The sequence below is a fragment of the Myotis myotis genome, unplaced genomic scaffold, assembly GCF_014108235.1.
Source record: "Myotis myotis isolate mMyoMyo1 unplaced genomic scaffold, mMyoMyo1.p scaffold_m19_p_30, whole genome shotgun sequence".
NCBI classification, from domain to species: domain Eukaryota; kingdom Metazoa; phylum Chordata; class Mammalia; order Chiroptera; family Vespertilionidae; genus Myotis; species Myotis myotis.
The window spans coordinates 2,351,352-2,365,053 of NW_023416336.1; the positions used below are offsets into that span (position 1 = coordinate 2,351,352).

A 13,702-nucleotide genomic window follows, 5' to 3' on the forward strand; every position below is an offset into this window, starting at 1 on the left:
GTGTTTTTGATCCATGTTGGGAATCTGCAGGGTGACTGTATGCACTGTTCTAGGCTGTTCTATACAAGGGCCGTGAGCCCCCCGGGGTCCTAGAACCCATCCCCCGGGGACGCAGAAGGATGGCTGCGGATGAAAGTTATACTCAGTTTCTGACTGTGCAGAGGCTCAACACCCTTGGCCCCCACATTGTTCAAGGATCAGCTATGGCTTCTATATGCTTCTATAACACCTACTATGTGCCAGGGACCCTGGACATATTCCCTCCCCTAATCCTTGCAAAAACCCTGAGAGCGAAGGGTTTGTGGGTTCGGGACCTGAAGCACACAGGTGGAGGGACTTGCCAAGGTCACCCAGCACACACAGTAGGTGGCAGAGCCAGGACTTGGCTCTAGGCCTCCCAGCTCAAGTGTACACCACACACCAGCCAGGCTGCCCTCCCGCCCAGGTCCCTGCCCAGGCTGCGTGCGAGGGGCTGGAGGACAGGCGAGAAAAGGGACAGGCTCTGCCTTGGCAGGTGGCACCCAAGGACTTTCCACCCCGGAGTCCCTGACCCTAATCTCTCAGCAGAGCTTTATTAAGCACCTACTGTGTGCCTGCTTCCCTGGCTGAAACAAGAGTAACGAAGATCATCTTGAGTTGATCACCACACGACCCCTGTTCCTGCCAGGACCCCTTCCCAGCCTCTCATCCGACAGTCAGGAGCCAAGCACCTACTAGGTGCCAATGTTTACATCTGCATGTACCAGATGCACAAGCCGGGGCTCAGAATGGCCAAGCTACTTGCCGGGGACGCACAGTGATGGAGCAGGATTCCCGCCATGTGCTCCTTCGCCCCTCTGGGCCCCACCTGCAGCTGAGCTGCCCACCAGTGGCTGGAGCCTCCCTGAGTCCTCAGGGGGCTCGTCAGCACGTTAGTGTTGAAGCGCACAGCCCTGCTGAGCCGGCTCACATTCCTGGGGCCGGGCCAGAGCTTTGTCTGGAGGTTTCTCTGCTTCCTGGAGCCAAGGAGGCCGCCCTGACGAGCCAGCAGGCGCAGGGACGGAGCAGCATCTGTGTCCCCAGTCCCTCCGCCTGGCTGAGCCTGTGGAAGCGGAGCTGTTCCCCTCAGGGGAGCCACAAGCCCTGTCTGCCTCCCTTTACAGCTCGACACCACCCGCCCGGCCCAGACCAACAGCCCTCCTGGCTCTCCCAGTGGCCTCCTGACTCTGTCCTCCTCCACCAGACCCAGGCCTCCTGGGGCGGCGGCAACTGCTGCTCCCTCCGGGTGACTTACCTGGAGATGTGCAGGTGGGTGACAAGATAAACCCCTGCAGGGTCTCTGGTCCCCAGTGCGGACAGCCAGCTGGTTCTAGACGAAGAACTGGGGTTTCTCTACAGCCCAAGCCCCACCTCAAGGCTCCCGCTGTCTAATCTCCCCCATGCCCAGGCCAGGTGTAAGGAGGTCCCACCCCACCGCTGGCCCCCGAGGACCCTGGGTGGGTGTGCTGGCGGGACAGAGGCAGGAGGCTGGAGACGCCACTCACCTTCACAGCAGCGGGCAGCAGCCGGCCAGGCGGGCAGGGGCGGGTGGAGGCTGGTGCTCCCTGAGCAGCGTCGTTCTCTGAAACTCGGCCTATTTCCTTGATGCAAAGACAGGAAAGAGGCTGCGTTTGAAGCTTACGTCTAAGTCACAAAGTGCTGTGTTCAAGGGAAATTGTAGGCACGTGCTCCTGGCGGGCAGAGGGCATTTCCGGGGTTACCAGTGGCCCCCCCCCCCCCACAGCTAGAGAGGAACTGGGGCTGCCTGCAGTCCAGGTTATGCAGGAATGATGAGTCCAACGGCAGCCCCTAACCTGGGGGCGGAGGGGAACCGAGTGTCCCAGCATGGGGGTGGGGGACAGCAGCAGTGGGAGGGGGATCCCCAGGACTCACTGGAAACTAGAAGTCCCCACTCTCCCCTCCTAAGGGGGCGCAGACCCGGGACTGCCCTGACTGAGCTGCGGGGAATATTGATTTGTTTATTCCACGGGCAGGTTGAAGACGGAGGAGACACCTACTAAGCAGGTCCCCACCTCAGAGGTTCGGAGCACCTGTGCCCGGCGCCAGGGGCATCGTCACACAGGCATCGGGCGGCAAGCACAGCTCTGTCCCTGCCCTTCGAGGGCTCACAGGCCGAGTCCCCAGGAAGATGGGCGGGGAGGGAGGGGGGAGCGGGGGGAGAGGGTCAGAAGCCTGGGCGCTGTGCGTCCAAGAGGAACCCCGCAGCCTGGGGCGTGTCGGGAAGGATTCGGAGAGGGATCGTGTCCGTCAGGTCAGGACACAGGGGCTGGGAGTCCTCAGTGCCCACCCAGGCCCACCCAGCCCCCCTCGGACCTCTCCCTCACGCTGCAGGCTGATCACCACCTCCTGTTCTGGCCACAACCACTTCCTCGTCCTCTTTCCTTCCCCCTCACACTCGCCCACCCCCACGATGGTACCTGCCCGCGCACTAGCTGACCAGGCGGCCACACCTCACAGCTGCTCCCTCAGCCTTTGGTCCCCACCCCCACCTGCTGCAGACCCTGGGCTTAGCCTCCCTCACCCCTCTCCCTGCAGCGCCCCACGGCCTCTGCGGGCCCCCTCGGACCCGACCCGTGGGGCCTCAGGGACCCGTGGGGCTGTCTTAGGCCCACTGTTGAGACCCCAAGAATCTTTCTTCTCTGGGTCCTGCCGCTGGGTAAGAGGGCTCAGCTCCCCAACCTGCCTGACGAAGTTTCCTCCGTGCTGACCCAGATCTGCTCTCCGGAGCACCCTCTCCCCTCGTCCCTGCCGCCCCCCAGCTCGCCGCCCCCCCCCCTCCCCCGCCCCGAAGCAGGACGTCCTTTTTCTGGGCTCCAGGCTAGGATACTTTTCTCCTGTATAAATTTCCCCAGAAAAAGCGTTCTGTTGGAAGCCTTCCCTTCCCCACAGGCACCATGACACTCAGGATGCAGAAAACATGTTTCCACACTGGCCCTCCTTGCCGGGGTGGGGGGAGGAGAATGCCCAGCAGGCTAAGCAGGGAAATCACAGCAGAACCTCCCCCCCCCCCCCCCCCCCGCCCCAAGCATGTCAAACTCCCGGCCCACCAGCCACGAGTTTGACATGCCTGCCTATGTGCTTCACAACGCTGCAAGCAGTTTACAATTTAACCGATTTTTCCAGATGAGCTAAGTGAGGCCCGGCGAGGTGAATTCATAGACGCCGAGTGGCAGGCGGCGTGGGAGCTACCTCGGTGGACAGAGGAGGGGAAACCTTGATTGTGAAACAGCTCCCTGTGAGCTGGACTCCCAGACGCCTGGCCGGTGAACAGCTCCATGTGGGTGGGGCACCCCAGGGGCAGCAGGTTGGGCTTCCGGTCTTGGGTGGTCAGGCCTGAGAAGGGGGCTCCCTGTGCCTAGGGGGCATTGGCTCAGTGGCCCTGGATCCCCTTCCAGGCCCGGGCGCCTCCTGACGCTGCCTGGCCCCTGACAGTCTGAGATGGGCCTGCAGATAAGGCCGCTCCAGGGCCAGAGTGGGGGAGACAGGTGGGTGTGGCTTTTGAAGGTTCAGGGGAAAGAGCAAACAGGTGGAAACGTGGGCTGGGAAAGCTGTGGTGCATTCGCCCCGGTGGGTTTCGGTAAATATTCACTCCAGACAGGCCAAGAGCCTCAGAGGAAGTTGATTGCTCACCCTTACACCCCCAGGCCTCCGCCCACCCTGTGTCCCAGCCTGAACTCTCTCCACCCACCTCTTCTACCCCTGACTCCTCCTCCAGGTCTCGGATTAAAGTGGCTTCCTCCAGGAAGCCCTCCGAGCCTCAGACTGCGCGGGGTGGGGATTGGTGTCAGTGTCACCTGTGCGCAGGCAGATTTGGTTCCAAGGTTAAAAGGACACCAGGCCGCTGCCCTGGAGACCTGCAGCCGGTGGGCCGGGGAGAGGGCTCACCCCTCAGCCCAGCATCCCCCACGGGAGGGCAGCCCCTGCCCCCAGGGCCCCTCCTCAACCCTTCCCCGCCTGGGCCTCTTCAGCCATGCAGGCACCTGCCTTTCCTCTGAGTGGTCAGACATTGGTGCTTTTCTCTTGTTCTTTTCTGGTTCTGCCACTTGTAGCTCAGGGGTCGTGAGCAAGTCCCTTGAGCTCTCTGTGTCTTCGCTTCTCACCTAGGAAATGGCACCCACCTCACAGGCCACGGCGAACATGAAAACTGGCCTCGGACAAACACCCCACCATTGCTGCCCTCACCGTCACACGCACCCCTGGATTCCCCCCACCCCACCCCACCCCCACCCCCAGTTTTTTAATCCTCACTCGAGGATATGTTTTTATTGATTTTGAGAGAGAGAGATCAGTTGCCTCCCGTACACACCCCCACCCACCACCTAGGTGTGTGCCCTGACCAGAAATCGAACCCACATTTTGGTGTGCAGGACGGCTCTCCAAACCGCTTGACGGGTTGTCACTGTGCTAGTGAGTGCACGGCCAAGGGCAGCTACGGGACTCCTTGCGCCCTCCAGGGGCAGCTCTCAAGTTCTGCATCCGTCTAAGGCTAAGTAGGAGCTCAAAGGTTGAAAGTGACAGCTCCACCCCACTCCTGCCAAATTTTCCATCCAACTTGGTTTAAATCAGAAGAGAATCCATTGTCCACAGCAGCCACACGCCGTGCCCTCCCCTGGGGGTCATCCAGTGTCTGGCTCCTTACACACTCAAACCACAATGGCAGTGCCACCTCTTCAGACAGTCCTTTGGGGGCTGCCTATTTATGCAACACTGAGCCCCTCCTCGGGGCCAGATTCTGCTCTCAGCAGCAGGGGTCTGCTGTGAACAAGACAGATGCATCCTTTGCAGAGCTGGCATTCTAGGGAGGGAGGGAGAGAAGACACCAAGTAAGCGACTGTTCTGAGGAGTATACTGGGTAGTTTCGAGTGCTGAGGAGTGAAATAAACCAGAAGAGCTGTGATTTGGAGCAGAGAGTCAGGGTGAGGCCTCACTGAGGGGATAACCAGTGAGTAAAGTCTTGCAGGAGGTGCGGGGAGATGGGGGGACATTGGAGATCCTGGGGAAGAGCATTCCAGGCAGAGGGACCAGCAAGTGCAAAGGCCCTGGGGCAGGACCGTGACCTCGGGGAGGTGGGGAGTGTCTTGTTCCTGGAATGGCACCTGGTGCACAATAGTGTTCAGTGGCTGTGTGAGGGGTGGAGAAGCCCCGTGGTTGTTGACCCTGCACAAGCTTTTCCTAAAGCCGCCTGTGGACTTCACTCTCAGACAGCTTTTCTCCCTGGGGTCCAAGATAGTGACTCAGCTTCAAACCCACTCACGGAGCAAGAATCTCTAAGTATCCCCAGCGAGAGCCCCAGGCAGCTCACTGGCTGAGAGGGTCACACGGCCATCCCCCAGCCAGTCCCTGAAGCCAGCGATGGGTGTGAGAGGGGCTTAGGACAGTGATGGCGAACCTATGACACGCGTGTCAGAGGTGGCACGCGAACTCATTTTTTTGGTTGATTTTTCTTTGTTAAATGGCATTTAAATATATAAAATAAATATCAAAAATATAAGTCTTTGTTTTACTATGGTTGCAAATATCAAAAAATTTCTATATGTGACACGGCACCAGAGTTAAGTTAGGGTTTTTCAAAATGCTGACACGCCAAGCTCAAAAGGTTCGCCATCACTGGCTTAGGACCAGGTCACGGGCCCACCACACCATCCTGAGAACCCCAGGAAGTCAGACTATGGCTGGAAGGAGCGGGAAAGAAGGCTGGGCAGGCAAAGAGCCAAACTTTACAGAATAATCACAACAGCTAAGATTTATTTGTTCATCAATAGGAAGCACGGCTTCTCGTGGCCTGAGCGAAGGAGTAGGCTGGCCCCATTTTACAGATAGAGAAACTGAGTCTTGAGGTTTCACAGCTGGTGAGTGGCAGAGCCTGGACGGTCCTGGCTCAAAGGGCCTCCACAGCACTGGACCCTGCAATCCCTTGCACCCGCCAGGGACCGGCTGCTGGACCGAAGGTGGAACCTTGGAGTGAGGGCACACTGAGAGAGGGGCCCCTTCTTGGACAGAGAAAGGGGGACACGGAAGACAGCTGAGGGCAGGCTGCCGGGGGCCTGCGGGCGATGGCCGACTGCTGGCACAGGCCGAAGGCGGCTGACCCCCACTTGTTCCTCAAATGGAAGCCTGAGGCAGGGGCAGGGCCAACAGGAGGTGGGCTGACCCTCAGGCCTGGGGTCCTGGGGGGAAATCTGGTCTTTACAGTGTGCCTGCTGTATCCACAAGCCCTGAGCTCAGGAGGACGCCTGCAGCCTGCCGTCAGGAAGGTGCTCGACCCGTTCTCTCCCGTGGTGTCCCCAGCACCCAGCCATACAGTGCCAGGCACATAGCAAGTGGCCCATAAAACCAACAGCCCTGCCAAGGAGGCAAATCCCTACCCCATGGCCAAGATGGGGAGACCGAGGCCCAGAGGAGGTCAAGGAGTCCGGCTGGGCCCAGCTGCCCAGGGGCCGTGCCTGGGAAATGCCTGGGTTGTGGGGTCTGGGCAGTCAGAGGCCAGGTGGGCAGTCACACTCCCGGCTGCACCTCTCCCTCCTGGAGCACCGGCCTGGACGGAACCGTGACCCGGGGGCGGCCGCTCGCATGGAGCACTTGCTCTTTCCCTCTCTGGCCTCAGACCGCCTGTCAGTGAAATGGGCCTCCGTGCTGCCCTCACTGTGATGGTGATCACAGAGGCCCAGAGGCCCACACAGGCCCAGTCCCAGCAGGGAGCTTTGGCGGCCCGGGAGTGGGGTGCACCTGCCACCAGGGCCCGTGTCTGGCACGGGGAGGTGCCCGCAGATGCCTGCTTGAGTGGGACCAGCACTCAGTGAAGAACAGCCCCTTTGGTGCTGAATGGGGAGAGGGCCCTGCCGCCCCCTGGCGTTCACCCAGTTCCCACCCTTCTTCCCTCCTATCCTCCCTGCCCATTGCTCCTACCCCTCCTCCTTTCAAATCTGTCCCCACCACACCATTCCCTCCTTCCTCCATTTTCTTCTCACTGCATTCCTCTTCTCTCCCTCTCCCAAACCCAGATCTCCCTCCTCCCCCACCCCCACTTCCTTCTTCCCAGCCCTCCCCTCTGCCCTCCTCTCCCTCCACCCCTCCCTTCCCCTCCTCATCATCCCCCGATTCCCACCCAACTCTCCCTCCCTCCACCCCACCACTCGGCCCTCCCTCCATGTGTCTTGGGTGGGTTTCCACACCCCTTCCTCGCGTACCACTCCCTCCTCTGACCTCTGACCTCCCCAGTCCTCGCCCCTCGGACCACCTGGTGCTGAGCCTGAAGCTGGGTTCCCCTGAGAACAAGGCAGACACCTGACTGAAGGCAAGAGCGCCCCTGGGGTGGCGGGCAGGTCCTCCTGTGGCTGCCGTGACAGCGCTGGGACCTTCTGACCCTGCCGCCCTCCGTGTTCTGGGGGCCACGGGACAACACTCCTGCTCCTGCCACGTCCAGCACCCACGGAGGGCCCCAGCCTCGGACGCAGGGCCCTCGCCGGCCACCAGTTCAGCCAGCCGCCGCCATCGCCCCAACCTGCCAGGCTGCGCCTGACTCCAACACCTTTGGTTGCCTCGGGTATTTTGATGTCTAGGTTCTAGGTGTTCAGTTAATGTCTGTCTGACAAAGGACTGAATCAATGAATCGAGAAACCGGTGTTTGTCAGTTTGTCTTCGGGTAAACACCGGAGTGCCCTGCCCTGGTCCCAGCGCCACTGCACCCAGGCGCCTGGGGTGGGGCACTTGGCCTTGGGCCGCCCAAGGCTCCGGGAAGGTAACTGTTCGGAGAGTCCCCCTCACAGCCAGGAGTCCGGTGTCTGCGGGCCGGGCCTAGGCGTGGGAACTGCTGTTCAGCTGCTTCTGCCTCTCCGCGCTGCTTCTGGGGTTCTTTTCTTGAGACTTTTGCCACCAAGTCTTTCCACTCATTATGAAGATGTTATACGTCATGTTTGCCGGCGGATATCTGAAACAACACAAAACTGCATTGAAAGTGTGCCATTGGGAGTTCCTACCGTGCACCCATGGAGGGCGAGGCGCCCCTCCCCTCCCCTCCCCTCCTCTCTCCCCCCAGTGCTCCTGGCTCAGGCTCAGGCCCCACATCATTGTGGGCCTCTGGGAGAAGCAGCACCATCTCGGCCCCTTCTTCTTGGCCCCAATAGACACGGGAGGGAAATAGCGAATCTGATGGATGCACCCTCATCAGGACTGTGGAGTGGGCCAAGCTGGTTTCCACTTTCAATCTTCTGTCGCTACCCCCTGCCCCATCAGGGCTCCCGTGTGCTCCGAGGCCCATTCCTGTCCCAGAGCAGGAAGCTGGCTGTGAGGTGGCGGCTGGCCTGCTGGGCTGCCCGCCCGGGGCCCCCACGCCAGCCCGCCGTGTGCTGTGGACCAGCTGAGCACCCAGCAGCAGGCAGGGCTGAGGGGCCTGCCGGGAGCCGCTCTGCCTGGGATCAGGAATGTGTGTCCCGAGGGATGAGAACAAGGCACATAGTTTCATTGTACACGATTCCCTTCCCAGCCTGCTCGTGGTGGGCCCACCGTGCCCGAGCCCTCATCCAGGGGGCAATCACAGCATCTGATGACTGATGCAGGCAGGCGCCGACCGCAGAGTGGCCCTCCCGCCAGGCATTGACCCCACTTGCAGGGCCAGGGGGAAGACTGGGAAGTCTGTGGGAGCCTCTGGGAAGGGGCCTTCAGCAACCAGTAGGGCTGTCTTTCAATATCTTAGAACCGGCTGCTGTCCCGGAGGAAGACCCTGCTGCCATCTCCTCCCCAGCCGCACCCCTCCGCCCTCCTGCCTGCTGCTCCTGCCTTTCCATTTCCCATCCACTTGCTGCTCTTCCAGCCAGAGGCTGCACCGGCTCCTCTCAGCAGCCCTCACATGTCAGTAGCTGTGGCCAGTAGAGGGCAGCAGGGCCCAGGCTGGAGAGCCGGAAACCTGGCTGTGATCAGAACCTCCACAGCAGTGCCTAACACCGTCAGGAGGCCCGGCCAGTGTGGCTCAGTGGACAGAGCACAGATGCTCGGCCTAAAGGGTCCTGGGTTCAATTCCAGTCAAGGGCACATACCGTGGTTGCATGCTCTATCCCCAGCCTGGGTCAGGGTGTGTGTGGGAGGCAGCCAATCAATGTGTCTCTCTCACATAGATGTTTCTCTCTGTCTCTCTCTATAAAAAAAAATCGATAGAAAAAATATCCTCAAGTGAGGATTAACAAACAAAAAAATGTGTGCCCAACTGGCGTGGTTCAGTGGTTGAACATCAACCTCTGAACCAGGAGGTCACAGTTCGATTCCCGGTCGGGGCACACGCCTGGGTTGCAGACTCCATCCCGGTGTGGAGTGTGCAGGAGGCAGCAGATCAGTGATTCTCTCTCATCATTGTTGTTTCTATCTCTCTCTCCCTCTCCCTTCCTCTCTGAAAGCAATAAAAGTATTTTTTTTAAATAATAATAAATAAATAAAACACAAGCCCGACAGCCAAGTTATCTGCGCTCTTACCAGTACGAAGCCTGCCAGGAGATGCCGATGGCCGCCAGGCCTGGAGCCCTGCCCTCCTCCCAGTCCAGGCTCAGCAGGCCACGCTGGGACCAATGCGGGCGGGCGGGGAAGGGGGGTGGGAGGAAGAGCCACTCACAGTGCCTGCCTCTTCCTGTTGAATATGGTCAGCAGGAGCAGCAGCAGCACTGTGGCCGCGAGGAGGCCGGCCACCGAGCCGATGACGACCACCGTGTCCCTCTGGAGGAAGCGCAGGAGCAGCAAGCACGGCACCGTCCTGTTCCGAGCGTCTGCGTGGGAAGACACGGGCGAGCCAGCAGGCGCCCGCGGGCCGCAGGGACACCGAGCTCCCGCAAACCTCTGGGAGGGAGCTCACCGGGAGCTCTGTGGTGGTGGAGGGGAGACCCACAGGGTCCACAACCAGATGGTGGGAAGTGGGGGGAGAGAGGAGAGCGCAGCTGAGGGAGGGGCAGCCACTGGGGGGGGGGGGGAGCGCACAGTAGAGTCAGGTGTTGGCAGCTTTTCCCAGGACCCTGACACAGCCTTCCCGCCCTCCGGCTCCGCTCCGGCTCCGCTCCAGCTGCCGGGGATTCTCGCAGAGTGGCTGCCTCTTGTGAGCGGGTCTGGGGGATTTTGTGACATAAGGCAAGTGTGACCCTGAGGTGACCCTGAGTGCCTACGGCCCCTGGGGACTTGCAGGAACCCTGAGGGTGGCGGGTGTGGGCTTGGGAGGACGAGGCAATCTTAGCTAGACCTCAAAGGAAGACACCCGGCCGACATGGGGGACGTATTTGGAGTATGACCAAAAAGGGACACGGATTCAGGGGAATGGGCACAGAGGCACCGTGAAGGGAATCAGGTGGTGTGGTGAGGAAGCTGGGAGCCCAGTGATGCTGGCAGGAGGTGCTAACCACGGGCCTGGACGGGCCATGGGGAGAAAACTGGCTGTTCCGCCTCCCCCTGCATCTCTGCCGTGTCAGGAGGCAGTGGCATGGGGAACAGGAAGGACTATGTTGCAGCAATTTAGCATTTCATCTCTCAGAGTGAGGGAATGACACCAAGTGTACTTTTGGTAGTGGTGGCTATGAGGAGAGAGTATACTGGTCTTGGCCCCAGCACGTTGCCATGATAGGCAGGTTCCTACCCACGCTGAATGGGCCCGGGCTCAGGTAATCCCGGGACTAGGTTCACGGCGGCACCTTCCTGTCGTTGGTGCCGGAAGCCAATTCCAGCATGTCATAATTGCAAGAGTTTCATCAAAAGGTTGATGGAGGTCTAGCCAGTTTTGCTCAGTGGATAGAGCGTCGGCCTGCGGACTGAAGGGCCCTAGGTTCGATTCCGGTCAAGGGCACATGCCTGGGTTGCGGGCTCGATCCCCAGTGTGGGGCATGCAGGAGGCAGCTGATTAATGATTCTCTCTCATCATTGATGTTTCTATCTCTCTCTTCCTCTCCCTTCCTTTCTGAAATCAATAAAAATATATATTAAAAAAAAAAGAAAAGGTTGATGGAACTTGGGAACTCAACAGGGTTGAGTCACACATGTAGTCACCTGCTGGGAATGGCTAAAGGCATTTCCCCAAACCTGAAAAGGGATGATTGCTGCCAGACAGCTCAGGGCAGTGGTCGGCAAACTGCGGCTCACGAGCCACATGAGGCTCTTTGGCCCCTTGAGTGTGGCTCTTCTACAAAATACCACGTGCGGGTGCGCACGCACAGTGCGATTGAAGCTTCGTGGCCCATGCGAGAGCCCCAGTTTGCCAACCACTGGCTCAGAGCATCTTAATCTACATGTTATTGCCTCCTGCTGGCCAAACACCTGAACAGCCGTAGGCTGATTCTTCCAATCTGACAATGCCTCTATATACGAAACCCTGACCCTTTGAAGTGTATATCTCTGCCTCACCTCAGGACAATTTGTGATAATAAAAAGCATGGGATCCTGAGACGAGAAGATCTTAGTTTCCTTTAAACTAGGCTCCTCTGACCCCCAAATGCCTTTCAAAATTATATTTCGTCTCTGGACTCCTATTTAATCTATGCACAGCCTTCTCCAGATTTCCTGAACCTTCTTAATGCCGGAACAAGAGCCCCGATGGTTAGGGAGCCGAGTGCCCAGTCCTGGCAGGGCTCGCAAGATGATGCCCCTGGTAGGAATGGCCTGGCTGTGCAGAAACAACATAAAAGAAGCATCTTTTTTTTAAGGTGGTCAAATGCCTGGAATTAACAGTGTGCTGACTTCTATTCCCTCAAAATACCATGAAAGGCAAACAGACATGTCCCTCGGGGGAGCTAGTTACCTGGGGACTGCTCACTGACCTCCCTGGCCCTGTGGAACAGCGAGGGCCCCTTCCTCCCCTCCTCCTCGGGGGCGTGGCCTACAAGACAAAAGGCAAAACGCACTGTCTGAGAACAGCCCTCGGCCTGAGACCACTTCTGTTTTAGGATGAAAGTAACTTCCTCTCGAGTCAGAGTGAGAAGTTGGGAGGGTTTTGGAGAAGACTCCAAAGTGCATCCAAGTTTTGTTTTTATTTTTTAATCTAACAAATTCCTGGGTGACCCCCACGGAGCCTGAGGCAGTGGTTTTTACACCTGAGTGGGCGTCAGAATCACCAGGGCCTGGCTGAAACACAGGTTGCTATCCAATGTCAACTGTAATTGAAAAAAATTTTAATTTTAATTAAAACACACACACACACATCACGGGGCCCATCCCAGAGTTTCGGGGACATAGGTCTGGGAAGTCCTGAGAGCGACCCTGCTGATGCTGGGCCACACGCAGAGGACCTGCCGGCCGGGCACTGGGCCCCGAGCTGCCCTGAGCCCAGGCTCCACTAGAATCAAACAGAGACAATGAGACCTACCTCATGGATGGCATGCTGTTCATGGAAACAGTGTATAACACAAAGGGCTATAAAAAATGCATCTTAAATTATAAGGGCAGGGGAGCACCAAAGCCCCACTGAAGCAAGTCTTGCCCAAGAGGGGTGTCTCCGGCACAGAAGTTCTCCCACTGCAGACACAGCTGATTCTCACAGCCAGTTGGCCTGGAGGTCAATTCCTCCCAGTGATACCTACAACAATCAGGGCAACTTGCATTGCTTCACAGCTGGCTCCTGCTGGATAGCCTCAGGCAGAGGCTAGATTAGCATCTCCATAGAGACCCAGGAGCCAGTGTGCCCGGTGGTCAGAGTGGGACCATCCAGTTTGCAGCTCCTCGGATCCATAAAGGACACACTCAGGGGGCAGACTCAGTGAGCACCAAAGCCCCACTGAAGCAAGTCTTGCCCCAGAGGGGTGTCTCCAGCACAGAAGTTCTCCCAATGCAGACACAGCTGATTCTCACAGCCAATTGGCCTGGAGGTCAATCCCTCCCAGTGTTACCTACAACAATCAGGCTTAACTACAACAAGACTGTGCACAAAGCCCACAAGGGGGTTCACCAAGAGTGTCTGCCTCAGGTAATCGGGGAGGCTGAGCCACTGGGCCCTATAGGACACCTAGCACAGAAAGCCACTCTGTCAACATAGGGAAGCATAAAAAATGTGGAGACAAAGAAACAGGACACAAATGACAGAAATGGAGGAAAGCAACTACTGGATAGAGTTCAAAACCACGGTTATAAGGTTTTTCAAGAACTTTCTAGAAACCGCCGATAAATTTAGTGAGACCCTCAAGAAATCTAGTGAGACCCTCGAGGTTATGAAAAAGGACCAACTAGAAATTAAGCATACACTGACTGAAATAAAGGATATTATGCAGAGTTCCAACAGCAGACTAGAGGATTGCAAGGATCAAGTCAAAGATTTGAAATACGAAGAAGCAAAAAACACCCAACTGGAAAAGCAAAATGAAAAAAGAATCCAAAATTACGAAGATAGTGTAAGGAGCCTCTGGGACAGCTTCAAGCGTACAAACATCCAATTATGGGGGTGCCAGAAGAAGAGAGAGAGCAAGATATTGAAAACCTATATGAAATGCTGAAAGGTATCCTTTAAGAAAAGGAAGAAGAAGAAAAAGGTAAAGATACAAATTATGTTCAACAAATACACATCTATCAACAAGTGAATCTAAAAATCAAGTGAATAAAAAATCATGAACAGAATAAAATTGTAAGGGCAGGACAGAAAAATGAACTAGACTGAAATACTCATTTACTGATAGAGGGACTGCAGATGGTTTAGGAGAGAGAGAGATAGGATTGA

At 57.6% G+C, this 13,702-nt stretch overlaps 1 protein-coding gene across 1 annotated transcript in view; it reads right to left on the reverse strand.

Annotated features, from left to right (window-relative positions):
* LOC118652481 (tyrosine-protein kinase ZAP-70) overlaps positions 1 to 1,625 on the reverse strand; it is a 28,551-nt gene extending 26,926 nt beyond the window's left edge. The window contains exon 1 of the mRNA XM_036302274.1: positions 1,524 to 1,625. The gene's annotated coding sequence lies outside the window, so the exon portion shown is untranslated. The remainder of the gene's footprint in view (positions 1 to 1,523) is intronic.
* Positions 1,626 to 13,702: the final 12,077 nt, after the last annotated feature.